The following is a 24,834-nucleotide window of genomic DNA, read 5'->3' as shown; positions in this document are numbered from 1 at the left end:
GATAGTTGAAATAGCTAAGAATCACTTGATTATTATTTGCAGCTACTTCCGTGCACCACAGAGAAACTAGCTGCCAACCCTTCTATTCTAGTGGCTAAAGTTTGGAAAACAGACAAAACTAATGGCTTCAGAGGAATATCCTCATATTAAAACTCCCACAAATAGTGTGATACGAGGCAAGGAAAATAAATTTCAAACGAAAAGATTTACCACTTAGTAGCTTTTGTGATCTGGGTTAGGTCAGTTAATCTTCCTGAGCCTGGTTCCTAATCTATGAAATGCAGATGCCATGATGTTGCCTAACCTCCTGTCATTGCTGTGAAGATCAAAGGAGATCGTCTAAGTGAAGGAACTTTGAAAACTGTAATATGATTGTTAATTATTCAAATAATATTATGAATGGAGAATAGAATTCAAATTGCTATGAGTGTGGTCCATGATGAGCAATCTTTAATATTCCATAACCAGCTCCAGAGCCTTTGACCCATTAATGGTTCATCACATAAGATGCGGAAAGAATCACATACTGGATGAAAGATTTCACACTGGATAAAACAGTTTTTTTTTTTTAAAGGCTGGTCCTCTGATCAGTCTAACAATCCAAATTGTGAGCATGTGCATGTGTCTTTTAAGAAGGATACCCCTTTAATCAGGATGCTTCTGAGGCTCTCTGGAGTTCCTGCAGAAGCTGATATGGAAAACTCACTTACCCAAGCGGCCTGAGTCACTAATTAGACAATTTGCACCAATTTGATAGATCCAGCTGTTCAAATAAAACCTGCCCTGATGGGAAGGCTGAGAGAAAGACTGGAAAGGGCAGGATTGGGGATGAGAATCACATCCAGGGAAGACAGCTGAGCCAGCTGCTTTCCTTAGGCGGATGTCTGAGAAGCAACATCTTTATAAGACTAAAGAGTTTATTTTAACTATAAGGAAAAGAAACTAAGTACCAGTCACCACTAGCAAGGGTGATCTTTATCTGCCTTTGTTGGCCTGAGAGAAAGAAAAGGAATCTTAAAAGGCTTCAGCAGCTGCAGGCTCCTCACAGAGGACATCTCCTGCACATTGCTGACATGTCTTGGATTTTTCCAACCTTACCTTGTGTTGGAAGAAATTACTGCGGGAGTCGAATGTCCTCCTACACACGTGACCCCACGTGGGTGTTAGCCACTACCCCTCACGCAGCAGAATCAGCATTTCCCAGTCTGGTTCTCGTAAAGGCCAGTGATTGCCCTGTGGAAGGCTTTGTGATCCTTTCCTTGCTTGGAAGCCTCTCTCTTCCAGCACCTGCGAGCCCTCACCCTGAGAGATGGCTAATGTGCTAATTACTCCGAACCCAAAAATGTAAGCTGTAAACAAATGAGAGCTGTGTTTATAATCAATCAGTTTTATGACCTTCTGATGGTGATGATATCAGTGGCGTTTACACTGGAAGACCGCACAGCGTTCTCCAGCAGCTGGCCGCTTCTGTTGCTTGAGAGCAGAGAATGATGTGGCCCATTAATTGTAGTCTTTGCACTGAAGGGCATGTTACCTTGGCCAAATGGCCAATCTGGCTCTTGGAATTGCCAAATAAATTATTTTCAAAAATCTCAAAGTCAGCTTGGATGGTTTTCAAATAATCTGTGGTTTGGGGCCTACACTCCTCCCCCTCCCCATTGAAAAACTAAAAATGCATTCTTTCTGAGCTGTAACTTGATATATACATGATTTGAAGACAGCGGGGAGACACTCTAATCCCAAAGAGAGAGAGAGAGGTTTGGCCTGGATGCACAAAGAACTCACTCCCTCTGATTTAGGGCTGACCTTTGCTACATCATTCTCCCTGCCCTTAAGCTGTTTCTCCACCTGAAGGCTGAGGTGGGGAAGACTCCTGAGCAGATGCCTGCCGAACACTTTGTTATCAATGGAACCAAGAGGATCCATGCAAAGCGTAAATATCATAAAACGTGGCAAGAGAAATGTTTACACCAATCTGTGGTTTCTGATCAAAGCCAAAATTGCTGGGTTCTTGAATGAAAACTTCTGGCCGCACATGTGAGATTTGCAGCTGCCTTTGGCACCTATAAAATATGATTTGTGAGGTGCTGAACAATGTCCTGGGGGTCTCCAAAGGCTGCTCCTTTGGCACCAAGATCCTTTTCATTGAGTCATGCCAATATGTGGATAGGCCAGTTTGAGAACTTTGGCTGCATTTTGGGCTTGTTAACAGTGTAAAAGATTTGCCAGAGAAACCCCACATGCATTTTGCCCCCAAGCACCTTGCCCTTCATTTATAGACCCCTGGGAAAACCAAGCCCATCTGTTTCTCATTCATTTACACTTTACTCATCAAAATGTTGGTTTTGGTTGGATTCCTTTGTTTTCATTTCAAGAAACCTTTAAGAATGTGGAGTGAGGAAAAGATGGGTAATTGGCCAGAAGTGCTGATGACCCTCAGCGCTCTGTCCTGTTTCTAGCATTAGTTTTAGTTCTCTGTATGGTGACAAGCAGTATTTCCCCCATTTATCCCACTTACTAGTGTGCTTAAATTATTATTAAAAAAAAAAAAAAAGGAAAAGGTGTATAAGTACAGTGTTTTGCCTCTGCTCTACCACCAGAGATTAGAAAACAATCTAGAATCTGAGGAGTTTTCATGAGGGGACACTCACAGTGTCTCAGATTTTGCCTTTTCTTTCTTTCTCTTGTTTTTAAAGAGTCAACTGCTTTTTCTTACATTCATGAAAGTGAATGAGTGGCTGGGAACTGGGAAAATGAGTCTTTTTTTTCTTTTCCTTTCTTTGTAAATACTCGTGAAATTGTGAATATTTGTGAGCTGCAAGAAAAATACATTCAGTCTATTTTCTGGTCTTGTTTTTTTTTTTTTTAAATCTCTTAAAAAAATTCTTAAATCTCCTCAAAGCAGCTTTTTTTCTTAGTTCTTAGTCAAAATCAGTAGTTGTAGGCCTCTTAAGTGAGGCTAAATTCCTGCCTTGCTTACAGTTGTAAACTTGCTGATCTTTAGAAGTAGAAATAAAATTAGATTACATCCTGTCCCCACCACCAGAAAAAGGGTAGATAGTTCCCTCCCCAGTTCTTAGTTTACACATTCCTGAATAACAACCATAATCTAAATTGTGTAGGAACATGATGAGAAATATCTCAGTTAAAGGGGACATTACAGAGGATTATGTATTGTATGTATTATATAACCTTAATCAAGGTTCTTGGGTTAAGTTATCAAGTTTTAGTAGTGGTGAACCTCTGGTACTATTATGAAGTATCTCAATAACGTCTTATGAATTGGTGTTAATGCTGTGACAATCAGATGCAGTGTAATTTGGCAAATTCATTCCCTTTTTATGTAGTAATGGCTTTACTTTTTGTCATGTGTGCCAGATGGTAGGGGACCAATATAATCTGCAAAATTGAAGTAATTGGACAAAGGAGACCCAACTGCTATTATGGGACTTAAGAAGTTCTAGAATTACCACTGCAGATATGGCTTTCTGTTAAATACCATTCAAGTGGGTGACAGCCTAGGGCAAGCATTGAGAACCTGTGCTGTGAGAACAGGCTAAACCCCAGCTAAAATCTGAGATCTGCTACTTTGTACTAGCCACAACAAGTTACCGAGCCTCTCTCTTTCCTCATGGATATGGTAGGAATAATAATAGTGCCCAGTCCAGTGGTATGTTGGTAATAGCCAATTTCCGTGGTGTAAATACTCTCACTGTGGTTGGTTTCAGGTCGCCCGCTGGAGTTGGCCAAGGTCGGCACAATCAGTTACTCCTGAGCTGGTGCAAGCCATTGCCAGCACTCCACTGACAGTACCTTGGGGTGTTAGTTGGGGGTATTAAAATGAGATGCAGCATGCAAAGCGCTTAATATCCTGCTTGTATATGCTTTATTTCCTTCATTCTAAGATGGCATCAATTGTAAGAAAAACCATATTTAAAGATAGGTTTTAAGGAAAATTTTTATTGATTGTATATATCCTGTATCAGAAATGAAAAATTAACAGTTTGTGTTACGATTGAGGAAATAATGTTTACCCTGCAGAAGGCACTATGCTAAGCATTTGTCATAAGTGAGAAGCCTACACCACACATGCTTTTGGCTTATGGCTGTATCTGTTTGCTTATTAAATTAGAAGTACTCAACCAAATGCTAACACCCTGGGCCTTCTGGCTCTTTCATTGGAAGTCTTACCTGTAGAAAGTCTCTCTGTCATACCTTTTGTTAACCTACTAGGGCTACTATAATAAAATACCACAGTCTGGGTAGCTTAAGTAACAGACATTTATTTCTTACAGTTCTGGAGGCTGAAAGTCTAGATCAAAATATTAGTAGGTTTGGTCTCTCCTAAGGTCCTTCTCCTTGTCTTGCAGTTGGTGTCTTCCTGCTGTTTCCTCCTATGGCATTTTCTCTGAGCACCTGTATCCCTGGTATCTCTTTTTCTTCTTAGAAGGTTACTAATCCTATTCAGTTAAGGCCTCAACATATGAATTTAAGGGGATACAGTTTTGGTTCATTACACATGTCTTTAGGCTGTGTATTAATATTTTGGAGTTACCTTAACAAATGGCCACAAACTTGGAAGCTTAACAGAAATTTATTCCCTAGGCCAGAAGTCCAAAATTAAGATGTCCACAAGGCCATGTTTTTTTCTGAAGGCTTTAGGAGATGATTCTTTTCTTCTTTTCTTTTCTTTTCTTTTCTTTTCTTTTCTTTTCTTTTCTTTTCTTTTCTTTTCTTTTTTCTTTTCTTTTCTTTCTTTTCTTTTTCTTTTCTTTTCTTTCTTTTCTTTTCTTTTTTTTTTCTTTCTTTTCTTCTTTTTTATTTTTTTCTTGCCTCTTCTAGTTTCTAGTAGCTCCAGGCATTCTTTGGCTTATAGTGGCATTACTCCAATTTCTACCTTCATTTTCACATGGCCTTCTTTTCTTTTCATCTACGTCTTATAATAACAGGTGTCATTGGAGTTAGGGTCCACTCAGTTAATCCAGGATGATCTCATCTCAAGATTATTAACTCAATTGTATCTGTAAAGACCCTTTTCAAGTAAGGCCACATTCACAGGTTCCAAGTAGACACACCTTCTTTATTGGGGGAGGGGACACCATTCAACCCACTATAGGTTGATTAATTCATCCTGTCAAATGCATGAACAACATATTGATTTGTATCACAACTAGATATAGCAGTAGTATCCAGTAAAGAAACTATTTGAGAAATCTTGCTTTTTATGAGCTTTTCACAAGCCCGAACTAGCTGACACCAGCTGTGGGAGAAAGAGCTACCTGACCACCCAAAGGCATGGGACCTCCTTCTACAATGTAGAACACTGTAGAGTTTGGACTAAGCTACAGCTTAGCAACCTAGGGAACTCCATTTCCTAGCTCCTTTGAATTTTACTGTACTTATGTGACAATTTCTGGCCACCAGACTAAGGTAGTTAAGCATTCTATGTGCCTTGTCCACATTGCCTTTTGTGGCACCTTCACAAAGTTAAAGTAGACTGCACACTTGAGTCATCACCTGGGGAATAGGTGCTTAGGAGAGATGTCCATCAAGGAATATCCTTGTAAAAATTTGCATGAGTAAGAAATAAACTTGTACTATATTAAACCACTGAGATTTGGAATTGTTTGTTATAGCAGTTAGCTTATTTTAACACTCCGGGTGATACTACTCTATTTATGCATGATAAAGTGCATTTTATAATGAAATTGTACCATTGGTTTGTAAGATAGCTACCACATTATCTTCATATACTAGGAGTTAGTCACAAAGTAACATTGGCTAGAAAAAAGGTATTGCTGTCTGAAATCAATTCTGATCTGGAAATGCTATAAAGAAATGTTAAACATTCTATATAACTTACCCTAACTTTCCAAATTCATTTGTTTTCCCTTGGAAATAACCAAGAATTGGTAGTAATATTGAAAGATTATTTCATAGGGAAGAACACTATAATTTGGGGAGTGATTATGATACTGTGGAAAAGAACCTAGCTTTTAAGAGGCAGATGAGTTTGTGTTTATTATTTTTTTTTTTTTAATTTTTATTTATTTATGATAGTCACAGAGAGAGAAAGAGAGAGAGGCAGAGACATAGGCAGAGGGAGAAGCAGGCTCCATGCACCGGGAGCCCGACGTGGGATTCGATCCCGGGTCTCCAGGATCGCGCCCCGGGCCAAAGGCAGGCGCCAAACCGCTGCGCCACCCAGGGATCCCTGAGTTTGTGTTTAAATGCACAATATGCCACTTCTACTTCATGAATCAGGAAGATAATTTAATATTTCTATGCCTTACCTCTCCTTACTTATAAAGATGAGAAAATGACACCTACTTCACTCATAGTTACTGTATTAATTAGATAAAGTAATGAAGTATTTTATGTTTGTTTAGTACACGGCTCAATTAATGATTATGACCTTTTTTTTTTTTTGCTATTATTGCTCTCATTGTTATTGACTGTGGTCTGTGGTTTCTGAAAATATCTCAGAATACTTCTGTTCCTCCACCACCTTCTGTTTTAGCTTGTTGCTTGCAACACCTAGATTGCCAGACATGATCATTTCCGCTAGTGTGTTGATTGAGTTTAAACCATCTAGATGTAGCTTGTCAAATTAGCCACCATCCATAAGTCTTAACACCCTCTAGAAAAAAATGGTCATCTATATGGTGTAGATGCCTAGTCATGTTCTGAAATGGATGGTGGTAGAGATCGACCAGTAAGACCTTCTAGGTTCTTAGAACATGGTATATTAGAACAGATAATAACATGAGAATCTGTTGAATTTCTAATTAGGTAATATTTTAGGTTTGACTTTATAATCTCTATTTTGACTTTAGTTGAAACCTTGAGACCAACGAGAAACCTGTATAGGTCCTGCTTGGTGGTTAAACGACTGTAAACTGCATGAGGACAGAGCCTGTGAATATTTTGTCTACTACTTTGTATCTCAAAGCCAACCAGTGTCTCACACATAGTAGGTGTTCAGTGAAAATCTGAAGAATGAGTAGGTAACCACTATGGAATATAGAACTGGACCAAAGGCTGCCAGAAGGAGTTCTTAGGACCTCTATAATATATGTTAGAGTCTAGATGGGACTGATATGACCCTGCCACATTAATTAATTGAAAAATACTCCTCCTAGCATGGCTTAATAACCCCTGAACTATGCAAAGCACATTTCCCCAGCATTATCTGTCATTGTTTTTCAACTCTATTTCATGGGAACTCACTCAGGTAAATACTGCTTCTCTGGCCACCAGAATTACTGAAATGGAGTCACTGGTTCTGTCTATATATTGTAGAGGAATGCAAATCCTAACATAGAGGTATCCCCTCTCTAGCAAAATGGTGAGTTAAATTCAACATCTGTTTCTTGAATATAGTTCAGGAAGGGGCAAGTGATATGCAGTAGGATATTAAAAAGGGAGACTTGCTATATAGAGTGCTGTTTTCTAGAGATTTTGAGGTGCTTATTTGTACTATGGCAATTTCAGGGAAGAGAGAGCATTTTTTTTAAGGTTAGGATTAAATAGGATAAGACATGTGAAGAAACAGTCCTGGGCCTGGCACAATATAATGCCCAAAGGGTGTTAGCTAGTTTTGTTTTATATTCTTATTAGAGATATTAATATCATCACTGTAGTGGATGCTGTGGTGCTCCTCCCAGATCTTCCCTTAAAGATGAAGACACTAATTCCTCCAGGTGCCAGCAGTGTTAACTGATGATAGCTCAGAGCTAAATCTGTCTCCAGAAGTTGCCCTTGGCTGAAAGGAACTTGTTATGGACTGAATTGTGTCTCCTCAAATTTAAATATTGAAACCTTACCCCCCCCCATAACCTCAGAATGTGATTGTATTTAGAGATAGGGCTGTAATAAGAGGTAGTGAAGTTAAAATCAGGCCATGAGGGTGGGCTCTAATGCACTCTGACTGGTGTTTTTATCAACAGAGATTAGAATATAGAGAGAGACAGCACAGGTGTGCATACACAGAGGACAGAAGAGTTGTGTGGGCCTGGATCCTGAGGGTGCTGTGTAGAGACAACAGGAGGGCAACCATATAGAAGCCAAGGAGAGGGGCCTCAGGAGAAAGCAACCCTACCAGCCCTTTGATATTAGACTTCTAGTTTCCAGAATATGGGAAAATAAATTTGTCCTGTTCAAGCCATCTATTCGGGTATTGTGTTGTAACAGTCCCAGCAAATTAATGCAGAGGCCTCACTTTAAGTTACACCCCAAATAGGGGCAGCCTGCATTCAATAACTGGTCAGTGAGGGGGACACAGTGTCCAGAACCCTAGCCTGAGTCTAGTACATCTCTCAAGGGCTATCCCAGCTCAGAGCACTCCTACAGTATTTGCTAAGGCTCTTGAGGTTCCAATTCTTTCTCTGTCCAATCCTCACTCCCCTTGAGGGATTGTCATTGAGAGTATTCTGTAGTAGACTTCTGCACCAAAGTCTATTACAATGTTGACACACCTGAGAATCTTGAAAATGGAGGTCCCCTTGAGCTCTCTGGGTCTGCAAAAGTGGCCTACCCTGTTCTATTAAGCTTAGAACCATCCCATTGCTTATAGCTGAGGCAGAGATCTCTGTCTGAAAAGATTTGTATCTGCCTCAGGATCTATTCCTCCCTCCACTGTAGGCTACTAGATTATAATTATGATTAGGTCACAGTCCAGTCCAGCCAGGAAAGTATTGGGCTTGCTAAGGAAGGCAACATCTGTAGGAACTCAATCGACATGTATTGATTAGTCCAGGAGCCAGGAGAGTTGCCTGGGTGTAGATCCTGAGGATGTTGGATCAAAGTGGTGGAAAGGAGGTGGGAGTAGAACAAAAAGTTGGAGGAGAGCTTATCAATATGAGAGTACTCATGATACAGGATTTAAAGCTCTGGCAAGGATTCTAGGAAATGGTGCTAACATGTTATTAGTTTAGCTCTTGGAAGCTTGGAGAATGATGGCCTCACTAAATGGAGTAGAAAAAAGAAATGATTAGTGGTTTGGAGTAGGGTTATTTTAGAATAGATATGTTACATAAAGCTGAAAACCCACCAGGAAACTGCGTTACATAAAATGGCCAAAAAAGCCCTCCATACACCAAAGTGAGATGTATTATGCTGGTGAAAGGATCCCAGCCATTGAGCTCAGTGGTAATTGTCCTTCATAGACAAGGTCTGACAGTAGAGTTGTCATTCCAGAATGGGGCTCACTAATAGCAGTGGGGAGCATAGAGCCCTTAGACAAATTGAGACCAGTGTGGTGGTACTTACCTGTCAGAAACAGGTGAGTACAATTTCATAACAATTGTCTGCCAAAGGAAACTGACCTATGGAAGACTAAGGAGATGATGAATAGACAAAGCATCACTTAGAGGTCACTGGGCAGTTAAAAAGTGTGTTGCTCAATGTACACAATTAAAACAAATAAAAGGTAGAGAATCAGAAAATTGAGGGTAGCCATCTCAATAAAAAGTCACAATCGTTTTTAAAGAAATGATGCTGAAGCAATTGAATAGCCGTAAGAAAATTAAAATGAGGGAACTTTCCAGAATGCTCCGTGAGACGTGGAGGAGCGGCAGCTGCCCAAGCTGCCCCCAGCAACGCGCTCCTTCCTGCTCCCCCACACCGGCCTCGGCCCTCTCACCGGCTGTAGAAAATGGTGAAAGAAACCACTTACTATGATGTTTTGGGGGTCAAACCCAGTGCCACCCAGGAGGAATTGAAAAAGGCTTACAGGAAACTGGCCTTGAAGTACCACCCTGATAAGAATCCAAATGAAGAAGAGAAGTTTAAACAGATTTCTCAAGCTTATGAAGTGCTCTCTGATGCAAAGAAAAGGGAATTATATGACAAAGGAGGAGAACAGGCAATTAAAGAAGGTGGAGTTGGTGGTGGTTTTGGCTCGCCCATGGACATCTTTGATATGTTTTTTGGAGGAGGAGGCAGGATGCAGAGAGAACAGAGAGGTAAAAATGTACATCAGCTCTCAGTAACCTTAGAAGATTTATATAATGGCACAACAAGAGAACTAGCTCTGCAAAAGAATTGATTTGCGATAAATGTGAAGGCCGAGGTGGTAAGAAAGGAGCAGTCGAATGTTGTCCCAATTGCCGAAGTACTGGAATGCAAATAAGAATTCATCAGATAGGACCTGGAATGGTTCAGCAAATTCAATCTGTGTGCATGGAGTGCCAGGGCGATGGGGAAGGGATCAGTCCTAAAAATAGATGTAAAAGCTGCAACGGAAGGAAGATAGTTCGAGAGAAGATTCTAGAAGTGCATATTGACAAAGGCATGAAAGATGGCCAGAAGATAACATTCCATGGTGAGGGAGACCAAGAACCAGGACTGGAACCAGGAGATATTACCATTGTTTTAGATCAGAAGGACCATGCAGTTTTTACTCGATGAGGAGAATATCTTTTCATGTGTATGGATATACAGCTGGTTGAAGCCCTGTGTGGCTTTCAAAAGCCAATATCTACTTTTGACAACCGAACCATCATCATCACCTCTCATCCAGGTCAGACTGCCAAGCATGGGGATATCAAGTGTGTGCTAAATGAAGGCATGCCAATTTATCGTAGACCATATAAGAAGGGTCACCTAATCATCGAATTTAAGGTATACTTCCCCGAGAATGGCTTTCTCTCTCCTGATAAACTTTCTTTGCTGGAAAAACTCCTACCTGAAAGGAAGGAAGTAGAAGAGACTGATGAAATGGACCAGGTAGAACTGGTGGACTTTGATCCCAATCAGGAAAGATGGCGCCATTACAATGGGGAAGCATGTGAGGATGATGAACGTCATCCCAGGGGTGGTGTTCAGTGTCAGACCTCTTAATGGGGCCAATGAATAACACTGCTGCTGGCATTTTATATGCAGTAGTGGATGAGTGAAGGACTATAATCATAGCTCACTACTTGCTAGTGTTTTTGTTTTAATATTCAACTATAGTAGTGTTTTAAAAGTTAAATGAAGAATAAACTCAAATATAAAAGCTCAAAAAAAAAAGAAAATTAAAATGAAACTTGGCCCCTATAACATGTACAAGAATTAACTTGAAATACATCTTAGACCTTTTATATTTATAAAAGCAAAAACTACCAAACTTCTAGACAAAAAAAAAAAAAAAAAAAAATAGAAGAAATCTGTGTGACCTTAAATCAGGCAAAGATTTTTCAGATAGAACACAAAAATCATGAATCACAAAATAAAAACATTGTTATTTACTTTATCAAATGAAAAGCTCTTGCTCTTCTAAAAAATACTGTTGAGAAAGTGTAAAGAAAGCTAGACTGGGAGAAAATATTTGCAAAACATGTATCTGATAAAGGATTTGTATCTAAAATATATAAAGTACTTTGACAAGTCAATAAGAAGACAAAAAATGCAGTGTAAAAAATGGACAAGAAATTTGTATAGACACTTGAGCAAAGAATGTATTTGAATGGCAAATTAGCAATAAAAATGTCGTTAACACCAGTAGTCTTTAGGAAAACAGATTAGAAGCATGATAATTAGCCAGGATACAGGGTTAAGATATTAAACGTTTAGAAAAGGTTAACCATATGAAGTCAGAGATGTGCTACACCTGAAACTGTCATGCAACTGCTGCAGGAAAAGTAAAATGATACAAACGTTTTGGAAAATAGTTTGCAGTTTCTTCAACAGTTAAACATGTACTAACTAAAAACTCAGTAATCCCATTGGTAAGTATTTACCAAATAGAAATAAAAACATCTCTCTGCAAATGATCATAGAAAGTATATTCATAATAACCCCAGATTGGAAACAACCCAAATGCCTATCAACCAGTGAATTGGTAAACATTTTGTGATATATCTATATACAGAACACTACTCTGCAATAAAAAAGGATGAGGCACTGATACATGCAACAACGTGGAATCATTATGTTAAGAGAGAGACACAAGATTACAATGTATGACATAATTCCATTTATATGACACTCTAGAAAAGGCAAAGCTATAGTAACAGAAAGCAGAGAAGTGTGGTTGCTAGGAGCTGGGAATAAGGAAGGGAGAATTGATTACAAGGAGCACAAGGGAACTTTTTGGGATAATAGAAATGTTCCATATTTTCATTGCGGTGACAGTTATATGGCTATCTACATTTATTACAATGCAATGAATTGGAATTGAAATGGATGAACTTTATTGTGTAAATTTTATCTCAAAATGATTAAAAATGCTATATTAAAAAATGTAAAATTTATAAAGTCATGCTTCTTATCCCAGTTTCCAGATCTGAGCTAGTGTGTAGATCTGAAATTCACAGCAGAAGGATATATGATAATGATTCCAACAGTCCTTCTCCAAAGAGATCTACAGCTATTTCTTTGAGTAACCATACAATGAGGAAAGGGCAGCATATGGACATTGAAAGACTGTTGAACACAGGATTCAAACTGAAATTGATAGCTGCGACCTGAAGGTCATCACTGTCTCTTTTATAGAGAGGTGACATAGGAAGACCAGGTGATCCTTGGGACCCTGGCCCACATTCGGTTCACAGTGGGTCCACTGGGACTTTGGACTCACCTGGTGCCATTTCCCTAACCCTTCAGTGCATAATTGGAGTGGAGATACATGGTAGTTGGCTGAACCCAATGTTGGTTGGCTGAACCCCATATTGGTTCCTTGACCTCTAGTAAGAACTGTTGCAGTGGGGGAAGACCAACTGGAAACCTCTGAAACCCCCACTCCCAGCCCTGGCAGTAAGTAAAAACACTATTGCATACCACAGGGAATGGTAGAGATTAGTGCCAGTCTTAAAGATCTAAAGGATGCAGGGGTCATGGTCTTTACATATCTTTGTTCTTTAGTTTTCCAGTCTAGCCCCTACAAAGCCAGACTGATCCTGGAAGATAAAGGTAAACTATCACAAGCTCAACCAAATAGTAGTCCTTATTATAGCTGCTGTACCAGATGTGGTATCTCTGCTAGAACAGATTAACATGGACTCAAGTACCTAGCATACAGCCACTATCTGGCAGATGGATTTGTTTCATCTTCATCAGGAAGGAGGATCAGAAGCGGTTTACATTCACATAGGATTAACAATAGTATACACTTTCAGTTTTGTCTCATGGTAACTGTCATAATATAGTCTGAAGAGACCTGGACTCTCTAGATATCCCATAGGACATTCCATGATATTGTTGACATTGTTAATCAAACTGGATGATTATGAAGTGGCAAATACATTGAAGCACTTGGTATGGCACATAGACTGTAAAGGGTAAGAGATAAACCTCATGAATATTCAGGAGCCTGGTGTATCAGTAGAGGTTTCAGGAATCCATTGATCTTGATAAATTGTTGCATTTTTCACCTCCTATGGCTAACAAGGAAGAAGAATGCTAGGTGGGCCTTTTATTTTCTGGATGTAGCATATTCCATGAATGGGAACATGGTGACATGAAAGGTTTCTAGTTTTGAGTAGGGCCCAGTGCAAGAAATGGACCCTGCCTATTTGGCCGCATGATTTGGTAGACCCTATGGTATTACCTGCAGTAAGGAGTGATGTGTGGAGTTTATGGCAAGTGCTAGTAGGAGAATCATAATGTAAATACCCAGGGTTCTGAAGCAATGTCATGCCTCTACCATGGAGAATTATATATTAATTGAAAATTAAGTCCTGGTATGCTTTGGATTTCTGGTAGAGATGGAGCACCTACTCATGGAACCTTGAAGGGCTAGCCAGAAGTGTCTACCATTACCTGTGTTGTGTCAGACCTACCAAGTCGTAAGTTAGGATATCCCAGCAGCAATCCACCATAAGATAAAAGTGGTACATCTGAGAGTGGGCATGAGCAGGATCATAGGACACAACAAGACTGCATGAGCAGATGGCCCAGACTCCTGAGTCATCCACTGCTGTTGTATAGTTTCTTCTCTCATCTTGCCCCTGTGGTCACAGACATAATCTCTTATGACCAGCTGACAAAGGAGGCAAAAGGCCAAGCTTGGTTGTGGATGTGAATAGATGAAGAGAAATTCTCTCAGTTAACAACACCTTTGGGCAGTGCAGCACATCATCTAATTTGTGTGGTAGGAAAAATGGCCAAAGGAAGAACATACACCAACATGTGGGTGGTTGCGAACTGCTTGGCAGATTGGTCAGGGGTCTGAATGAGAATAATTAGAATTTGGAGATAAGCAGATATGGGGAAGAGTAATGTGGATGGGCACATGCAAGTGAGCAACTATAAGGTTTGGTTTATCTAAGGGATATTATTCCTAATCTTTCATCCAGCTTATGGAGATACCAAGGTATGTGGGCTTCTTTCCATATTTTAATTGTTTTAATCAAGAGAAGGGAGGACAGATTTAATAGCTTATCCCTTTGTAACATATGTTAACTTCTGGTCCCCATCAATGCCCTTTACCTCTATATTTAAATAATTTCTAAATTTAAAAAGAATTGCCTGGAACCATATCACTGTTCCCCAGAAGGGACAATTGTGAGACATTAAAGAGTGGAGAGGACACACTCAGCCAGAGGCAGAGCCCTCGTTCCAATTAATGAACTTCTTGGAGGAGAGCATAAGTAATTGGTTTTGAGATTGTTTCCACTGCCTTTGAAGGGCAATTGAAGTGCTCATCAAGATGTGCCAAATGTTTATAGAGTGCCTCTTTGGATGAGTATCTGTTTTAAATAAGTGAATTTAAAGGGGCCTGTAACTCACTTAAATTACACCAAGATGGGAGACTGGAGACAGGATATAGCTTCCAGTTGAAATTCCTTGATCTCTGGTTTAGTCTTAATTTTATAGATAACAAAAGCCATCATTGGAAGAACTTTAACCAGTTGTGTTCAAATGGTATTCAGATGGGACACAGGCTGCAAGCTATCCCCAAACTGGTTGGTTCAGATCCATTTTCTTCTTAATGCAGTAACTTGCCATTTGTTGGTTCAGCGAACACATACAGTTTGTAGCTTGAAAAATTCTTGAGCTCCCGCCTGGACAGAAGAAAAGGAGGACTAAGAGAATGCCATACCCTTATCACTGACACCTGAAAACCGTGGATCTGGTGAGTGCAAGGAAATCAGCTGCAGGACTTCAGTCAGGCTCATCCTGTGATTCCCCTTTCTTCCTCCCAGATGAATCCCAATTCGTAGTTTTCCAAGACTGCTATTTACCAGCCTAATGCACCTGTTTGAAAGCTTCAGTGAAGTACACACTTGGCTGAGGTATAGAAAGGGAGTGCTAGATGACTCTGAGAGATAGCAAGGGGGGCTTTAGGATAGAAGATGGAATAGGTCTTGGAAACATTAAGATAAAGGAGGACCTGGATGTGCAATAAGAAAAAGGCCAGCCTGAAATTTCACTGTACCCCACCAGGAAATGGAGGAAAGACTAGTAGATAAGATTGAGGAGGACTGACATCTAGACTTGGCTTTGCCACTAACTAGCTATGTGGTCTTAAGCAACTGATTTAATTTTCCAGGGCCTTGGTTTTCAAATGTAAAATGAAGGATTCAGAGAAGAACATCACTATGTGCTCTATGCCCTATTTTCATTTTAAGTTCTAAAGTTCTCTGATTTTATTTCTAAGAATGTTCAAATTATATCTAATTGTCTTAGAGATTTCAGTCACTTCGTATTTGGACTGTGGAGCTGTGTTTGCTTCTGCATCTTCAATCCTGACAACTCAGCTTGCTTTAAAAGTACTACACATTGCTTCTCTCCCCCCACCCTCCTCTTTAAACACCTATGGACATCACCTTCTTCATCACCACAGTGCTCAAAACACACAGCAAGAGGATGACCCCTGGCCTCATGCAGGCCCTTAGTGCTAGCCCAGGGGTCCAGTTGCATTGCTCTATTCCAGTCTTTCCCTTATTTCCTAGACAGCTTTTCACATCTTTTTATTTTTCTTCAGACCATCTGAACCTTCCTCCTCATCCTACTCATAGCTGATGAATATGCATCCTGTTTTCTTGAGAAAATAGAAATGGTCAGAAAAGGATTTATACCAAATCCCGCTGCCTCCTTTACCCACCTGTCTGCATCTTTGCCTTTACACTCTGCCTCCACTCCTGTTACAGGGGATGAATGATATATATGTTAATCTAAGGCTAATTCCTGTTACTTGTGCATTCCACCTCATCTCCTTTTGCCACTCAAGAACACTGCTCTAGCAATTGTCCCCTCTCCCCACTTGCTTCATCAATTTTTCTTTCTGTAATGAATCATTTTCATAGCATACAAACATACTGATGGTCTGTCTAGCTTTTTTTTTTTTTTTTTTAAAAGATTTTTATTTATTTGACAGAGCATGAGCAGGGGGAGTGGCAGGCAGAGAGAGAGAGGGAGAAGCAAGCTCTCTCTGCAGGGAGCCTGATGTGGGGCTCAAACCCAGGACCCTGAGATCATGACCTGAGCAGAAGGCAGGCACTCTACCAACTGAGCCACCCAGGCACCCAATACTGTCTAGCTTAAATAAAAATTCCCTTTTGTTCCCACATTTCTCCCACACTACTGCTTCATTTCTCTATTGCTCTATACAGTAAAATCCTTTAAAAAGTTGTTTCTACTCAGTGCTTACAATTTATTCTCTCCTTTTTCTGAACGTGCTCTAGTGACTTCTGTGTACCTGCATTCAGTAGTCAATTATTAGTCTTGATATTATATGACCTATCCCAGCATTTGATCCAATTAATCACTCTTTCTTTCTTGAAATGGGTGTTATTTTTTTTTTTTCCACTTAGATTCCATGACACCTGCCAGTTTTATCCTACCTCCCTACTGCTTATTTCATTCACCTTTGCTGGTTGGTTCTTCCTCATCTCCTCAACCTCAGAGCATTGGGCTGCTCAAGACTACAGTCCTTAGGCCTCTTCTATTCTAATGGACCCACTTCCTAAGTGGTCTCATCTAGCCTCAGGACTTTAAATTCATCTGAACTTTGATGACTACCAAGTATTTGTCTCCAGCCCACAAATTTTCCCTTACTCTTGGATTCATATAGTTAATTATCTATTCGACAAGGGTATCTGAATAGGCATCTAAACTTAAGATGTCTAAAACCACAGTCCTGATTCTTCCGCCCTTTCTAATCTCTGCCTCTCCTGTAGCCACTGCATCAAAGTAACTGACATCTTCATCTCTCTAGTTACTCAGGCCAAAACCCCTGCAGACATTTATGAAAACGTCTGCTTACATCCCATTATGTTGGTGGTTCTACCTTCAAAATATATCCAGAGTTCAGTCACTTCTCAGACTTCCACTCCTATTTTCATGGTCTCCCTCGTTGGTCTCCTTGCTTCTATTCTTACCACCTGTTGTATCTCAGCACAGCAGGCAGAATTGTCTTGAAAACTTTAAGTCAGATGATGTGACTCTTTTGCTCACAACCTCCCAGGGTTTTCTTATCTGGCTCATAATAAAATCCAAAGTTATTATGGTGGTCTGGGATATCTCTAAATTTTCTCCATCAACACCTTCCCCCACTTATATTTCTCTTACCTCATTTCTTACCACACTGCCCCTCCACTTCAGCCACACTAGCTTCCTATCTGTTGCTGCCTCAGTGCCTTTGTTACCTAGGTTTGGCATGCTCTTTCCACAGATGACCACAAGGCTCGCTATTTCACCATACCTGCCCTGCACTCCTATCTATTTTACCTTTAATCTTTCACTACAATGTTTATTCATCATCTGACATAGATCTACTTTAAATACTTCTGTTGTCTGTCTCCTCTCCCTAGAGTGGAAGCCTCACAAGAGCAGAAGCTTATTCTCTTCGGTTCACTGCTGAGTCCTCAGTGCTTACACCTGGGCTTGGCACATAGTGAATGGCTGATACCAATTTGTTGAGTAAATGTGTGAATGTATAAGAATGTACAGGCCAGGCCCATGGGTTTGGGGGAAATTTAATTGGGAGACACAGGAAAGGAGGTCTAGGGGCTTGCCTATTTGGGAGCCAAACTCCTTATACATCATCTGTGAATATATCAAATGTGAAATGGCATAGCTTAATTAGGTAACAGGGAAATGCTGAAACTCGGGGAAGTAAATTGTCATTTTGTTCATTTGATGTGGTAAGATAGTGATGGACAGGGCTTGTGTCAGGTGGAGTAAAAGACTTCTGTACTCAGCTTAGTTGATTTACTTGGTCAATGCCATAAGTATAATCATAATTCAATGACATGCACTCGTCAGAAGATTGCTTTATGAAAATGCGTCTCCGCTAGCTTATGTGTGTGTTTTGTGTGCACATATTCTCAGTAGCATGCCAGATGACAGAAATTCAGAAACCATCATCTTAGTTGAAGTATGTGGTCCATTCAACACAATATTCCCTGGCCAACAGCAATCCAAGGAAATTAGGTCAAAGCAGATAGGCACACTTGATAGTATATTGTCATTTATTTGTAAGGTTAGATCTCCAAACTAGCTTGAACAAACAAAAAAAGGGATTTATTGGTTCAAATAACTTGGAAGTTTAATGGGTATTTTTAGATACAGCTGGATTGTGGGACTCAAAATAATAACTTTGTATGTGTATCTATTGGATTCTTCTTTCCTGGGTTGGCTTAATTCTCAAACATGCTCTCTGCAAATAATGGCAAAGATAGCTTCAGGCAGTTCCAACCTTATGTGGTCCCTAGCCCTACCATAATTCCATGAAGTTGGCAAGGGACAGGTCAAAAAAGGAAGCAAAACAGGGCAAATAAAAAACTAGTATTGCTACTCTTCTCCTAATGGCCAGTTGTGAAGTTGATTTACTCAAACATTTTAAGTGTATTTTTATTTCCTTGAAGTCATTGACATGGATTTGTCTTTTTAGACTCAGCTGTCTTTGATTACCATGTTTCTTAGAACCCCATAATGTTTTGTTTCCTCCACAACTCTTTCTGGCATAATGTTATTGTTTTTAATAGCATTGATGAGGTTTTAGAAACTTTAGACCAAACACAATTGAAATGCTAGTTAGGCCCCTTTGGTGCTGCTGTCATGACTTGATGAAAATTATACAGACTGGGGCAACATCTATGGGATCTAATGCAAGCAGTGTGGTCCTTTGCCATCAAAACAGGCCTCACACCATCCACTGGCCGGAGGCAAAGATCAGTCAAATTTTGGTCCAAAGGGAGATCTAGCCTGAGAACAAACTCATAGCTTAGGAAATCAGTAGGTTCTCCATGCATTTCAGTCATGAGGTCAGGACTGCTCAGTCTGAGTCCTTCCTTTAACTTTGGCCTGGGCCATCCTCTCCTCAGCCCCCTTGATCCAGAGAGTGGAATGGGAATCTTAGCCTTGACCTTAAAGCAGTTTGGCCTTTGCCACCCTAAAGCCACTGTTCTGTTCATCCCTAGTGACCTCTGAATGGAGATTCTCAGGTGGAAAATCAAGGAATATAGAGGTAGAGATAAGACAGGTCAAGGTTCCAAGCTGCAAGAAGCAAAACTAATTTTGTTAATTTAAGCTGGAAAAGAATTTATAAGAAAATTGAACACAAGATCAATGGGATGGCCAGAGGTCCAGGCCCAGGAAATCAGCAGGAATATAGATGTTGTGAGTTGAACTGTGTCCCCCCAAAAGATATTTTGAAGTCCTAACCCCCAGGACCTGTGAAGGTGACCTTATTTGGAAATAGAGCTTTAGATATAATCAAGTTAAAATATTGTCTTATTGGATGAGAGTGGCCCCGAATCCAGTGATGGACATTTTGTAAGAGAAAGGAATAGGAGCTTTACCTACAGAGTCATAGGAGAACATACAGGCAAGACCATGTGAAGATAGAGGCAGTGACAGGAAAGACGCTGCTACCAGCCAGGGAACAGCAAGGATTGCCCACAACCACTGAAAGCTAGAAGGGGCCAAGAAAGACACTTCCCTGGAGCTTACAGAGAGAGCATGGCCCTGCCAAGGCCTCAGTCTCAGACTCCTGGACTCTAGAACAGTGAGATAATCAATTTCTGTTGTTTCAAGTTCTCCAATTTGTGGTACTCTGTTATGGCAGCTCTGGTAAATTAACACAATCAGGCAGCATTGCAGCGGAAGCCTTGGCCAGAATCATGCCCAGCAACAGTCTGAATGCTAATCCACAGCTGCTGCCCCTTATTGACACTGGTGCCACTGGCTGTGCTGCCCTCTCCTCTGGCTCTCGGATGAATTGTCTGCTCTCCTTACTTCTTTGTATTCAAGTTCCAGACAGGACTGTCTGGGTGAAGTCTGGTTCACATGTCCATACCCAGGCTGACCAGAGGAGGCAGAAAACAAGAATCAGGGAATTCAGGAAGTAACATGGCAGGTCCTTCCCAGAGATAGGAAGGAGCTTTAGATGGTAGGTGACAAAAACAAGTGACCATGAATTGCAAGAAAGCAGCAATTTAAAAATAGGCTATGTTGCAAATAATAATACTGAAGTTTATGAATGGTTTGCTTGAATTTTGGCATAAACTGGAGGAATTGCAAGTTTATTTTTTAGTATATTTTTAGGCTCCTGCCAGAAGACAGGATATTTTGTATATATCTCCATGGCATATACATGAGAATGTTGTATCTGAAGATGCCTTTTGTCAGGCATCTCTGCAAAAAAACAAGATAGATGTTGATGGTCTGGGTGGGCTCCGGAGAAAGCCTCTGGAGCTTGAACCCTGGTTCTGCCACTTACTAGCTGTGCAGTGTGGCTGTGGTTTAACCTCCTGGGCCATTAGTCTCCTTGTTTGCCAAAGGAGGGTAATAATCCCTAGGTCACAGTGTTGTGGTAAAGATCAAGTGAGTTAAACCCCACAAAGTACGTAGAACAGTGCTTAGTATGTCAGAAGCACTCAATGTTAGCTAGTATCCCTTTACTAGGTTCTGAGCTTTGAGAGACTATCTTTGTCCTTTGCAGGGTAGCATTTAGCATTTCTGAGCACAAAATTAATAAAAAAACAAAAACAGCACTCAAAGAGCAAAAATCATATCAGTATTTTGGTTATGCCATCAGCAGGAAAATGTATGTCTCTGGGTGCTTTGTCCCTCCTGTTCAGAGCCAAGATACACAGATGGTCCCAGTCCTCCAGGGACAGGGGATACAATTAATGCCCTGTACATATCAGATGTCTAGACACAAAAGGGAAATAGAGAATTAGCAAGTTGATTCTTTGTTGGCAGCATGGGCAGACATAAAGCCAGGCATGTATCATGGCAGGCATACCAGTGCTGTACAAGATTCTCTCTGTTAATCTTCATGTAGCCTTACATAGTCAAATAGTCGACACCGTTATTCCCATTTTACACACAAGGATATGGAGGCTTAGGGAATTGAGTGACTTGTTAAAGATCTGGAGTTATAGGGGGTTGAGTGGGTTGTCACCTAAACCAGCCTAGAAGTAGAAGCAGAGTAGCTGAGGCCACACTAGGGCAGGGCAATGAGCACCTGCTGTTGAGAGGCAGTGACAGTCCCTGTGCCACCACACCTTGTCCCCAGTGATCTTCAGGACCTGTTCTGCTGGGAAGCCCCATTGTGCCTGCCTTCAATGGCCATGTGTATAATAAGTGTCCCATAAGAAAGGAAACCTGAAAGGCTCTTGTTCCCTAAAGCCTTGCTACTCAAGGCGGGGCCCAGGGACAGCCAACTCAGCATTACCCTGGTATATGTTACAAAAGCAGCATCCTGGGGCTTCCTGCAGACCTCTCAGATCAGAATCAGAATCAGATTTTTTGACAAAATTTCCTTGTAATATTCACGAAAATGTTTGAGAAGCACCTTAACTGCACGTTGGGAGTTTAAAAAATACCATTGCTTGAGTCCCCAGCCCTAGCTGTCACTGAATCAACTGTTGTGGGCTGCAGCCTGGGCATCAAGATTTTAGCTCCCTAAGTGGTTCTGTCTTATGGCCAGAAATTGAGAACTCTCTGTTCTAAAACCTCTAATCAGTGTATAAACACATGGTAAACATGGGGCTGAGGCATGACCTGAAGACTGAAATCATGAATGTCAGTGGAAAATACAGATTTGTTCATCAAATCTCAGGTAATTAGAGGCACTAGAAGCTTGAGAAAGCTTAAGCATAGAATAAAATGTGTACGATGAAATTAAAATAACTACAGGTGATTATTTCTAGCCTTTTCCCTTTCTTTCTTGCTGCAGAGAACCGTGCTAGCTCATGATTTCTCCCTCCCTACCGAGGGTTCAATCTCTCATGTACTTAAATGACATGGACTCATAAGGAAAAGGAGGGGAGAAGGGGGATACAAGGTAATGGCAAGGGTGGAGTTTTAAGAAGTTTGGCAGTAGATTTGGAAGAGACTGTGTTGGTGAGTATGGATTTTGAGAAAGCTTAGGAGAAGATTAGAAAAAATATGGTAAGAGTAAAAATTTCTTTTTCAAAAAATAATTGTGGTAAAATATACATAAGATAAAATTTACCATAATTAATCTTTTTAAAGTTTACTGTTTAGTAGCATTAAGTATATTTGCATTGTGCAGTCTTCACCACTATCACTTACAGAACTTTCTCATTATCTCAAACTGAAACTTGACCCATTAAATAATTTTCCTTTTCTCCTTCTCCCCAGCAGCTCCTGGCAACTACTATTCTACTTTCTGTCTCTATGATTTTGATTATTCTAGGTACCTCATACAAGTGGAAGTATACAGTGTTTGTTCTTCTGTGTCTGAATTATTTCACTTAGCATATGGATTTCTTTTATAATCATTTTTGACTTTTTACATTGTCCTTTTTAAAATTTGGCCTGTTTAAGGACTGGACCATGTGTGTCTTGGCTTTTTTAGGGTTGCATTAGTGTAGTGCTGCTTTTCTTGATGGGAAGTGAACTTAGGAGATGATTATCCTAAGAAGTAAGCCAGACTGAAAATAAAAATAGGCTCAGAAAAGGTTGAGATAACCTCATGATGACAGAGCACACAAGCTTTTCAAGGGAAGATAGATATCTGACAGCCTGTGAAGATGCTTGTAATTGCTTCATCTAGATCCCTAACAAAAGCATTTTGGTATTTCTGGTTGTCAGTGGGTCACTTGCTCTTTACTTGCTCTCATTTTCAAGTTCTAAAGCTAAAATGCTGTTTTAACAACCATCACCTACTCCATTTGGCTATGGGGAGGTTAGTTTATTTTTTATGGTTAACAAAGGAGGTGATGTGATAAGATGAGTTTTCTTGTTTTGTTTTGTTTTTTTGTTTGGAGGGGGGCGGAATCTGCTTTGGATCTCATGAGTAAATCTTGAAACATATCAGTCATTTCTGAAGAGACCAGTTGGGCTTTATCCCACAACTTTTAAAGAATGGGAAGACAGAGGGACATTGCCATTTTCTTTCAGAATATTTTTGGAACATTATGATCAACCTATGAGACCTTTTATGGAGATACTAAAAATAAATTGTCATGTACTGATTATCTGACTTTGGATGATGTTGTTGATTCTTAATTTTTTTATTTTGGAGGTATGAGTTGTAATGTCTAACTAAGAAAATTGTGAAAAGAATTCAAGGAGATAGTGTCTTCATAGAAGGCCCTCAATAAATTATGGTTGTCATTTGTCTGATTCTATACTATGATGATATATCCTTTGCAGTCATCCCAGCATTTGGTAAAATTTCAAGTTTCATTGATGATTGGTGTTGTTACATAACATTTCTATTTAGATAGCAGCATATTGTCTGTCTTAGGTTGGGTTCAGTAGCAGCAGAGTCTGAGATAGGGTTTTGACTGCTCTTTGGGAAGAATCTGTAAGGTAAAGAGGGGAAAAGGATAGGGGAAGGGAAGGAGCCAATAAGATGTGGTTTCAGATGAAGTCTAGCCTCTAGCTTGATTTGAGGGCAAAGGTGGGGTACCTGGAGAGGGGGACCTCCAGTGTATTAATTTTACCACAGGATCATCCCAGGCAGACTGTACGCTTTCATTCTTTAATAGCACCATTTTAAGACTCTAAAACTTTTGCAGTTTGTGGAACCATCAAAAATAGCTAGTTGCTGTAACATTTGTGTCCACTGACTTAAAAATGGCTATGCAATAGATACTCTTTAACCAACTCTTAGTGGTGCATCAAACCAAAATTGCCCCACAATTAAAAACAAAGTATTCATTTGTTCATGAATTTGTGTACTATTTCTTAAACATCAGTTAGGTGCTCAGAACTGCACTAGGTACTGAAATCATGGCCAACACAATAAAAATTATCAATAGATATTTTTTACTTAAAAATAATTACTTGAAAACAAAATAGCAATAACCATTTCCTCTAGTCTTTTCAATAAAAAGTAACTAGGCTGCTACATAAAATCGGATATTTAAACTGTATTTTTGAAAAAGGATGATGCTAGGAATTGTTCAAGTTTGTTTTTTATATAGCTAGGCAAACTTGGAAAGTTGAAAATTTAGCAGCAAAAGTGATACCCTGTTCTTGCTGCAAGCTATTCCTGAGTGGATGTGAAAATCAGGCGAAATTTGTGGCAGGTGGGGCTTTGGATATTAGTAAATTGCAAGTACATCCTTTGAAATTAATCTAGAAATAAGTAGTTTCTTAACATAAAGACATTATAGCTCTGCGAACATCTGTTGAACAACAGATACTTTTAGATACAATAAAAAAGAGCTCCTGCCGAGAATGCAAAGAACTGAATTTTTTTTGTTTCAGCTCCTCTGGTGCCTGCTTGTAAGTATTTTTGGTGAAATCAACTAGACACATGGAAACAAAAGCAGAAAGAAAAATCAATAAACTTTCTCTAACCTTCTTATTACCAAGACCATATTTGGGGATAATAATTGGTGTATTCCATAGGGGCAAGCTGAGAAATGTAGGTCTGTCATGATCCTTTGTTCATAAGCAGCAGAAATGAGCTTTGGATAA

The 24,834-nt window shown here is 39.9% G+C and overlaps 1 protein-coding gene and 1 pseudogene across 32 annotated transcripts in view; both read left to right on the top strand.

Annotated features, from left to right (window-relative positions):
• The window catches only part of BMP4 (bone morphogenetic protein 4), a 348,582-nt gene that overhangs the window by 240,777 nt on the left and 82,971 nt on the right, over positions 1-24,834 (top strand). The window contains exon 4 of one of the 32 annotated variants that reach the window (XR_012036637.1): positions 3,729-3,867. The exons of the other annotated variants lie outside the window; for them this stretch is intronic. The gene's annotated coding sequence lies outside the window, so the exon portion shown is untranslated. Of the gene's footprint in view, positions 1-3,728; positions 3,868-24,834 lie in introns of those variants that run through there. 32 annotated transcript variants of the gene reach the window in all.
• LOC140639398 (dnaJ homolog subfamily A member 1 pseudogene) lies at positions 9,586-11,036 on the top strand (annotated as a pseudogene).

The sequence above is a fragment of the Canis lupus genome, chromosome 9 (assembly GCF_048164855.1).
Source record: "Canis lupus baileyi chromosome 9, mCanLup2.hap1, whole genome shotgun sequence".
NCBI lineage: Eukaryota > Metazoa > Chordata > Mammalia > Carnivora > Canidae > Canis > Canis lupus.
This window is presented reverse-complemented; position numbering and strand designations above follow the sequence as displayed.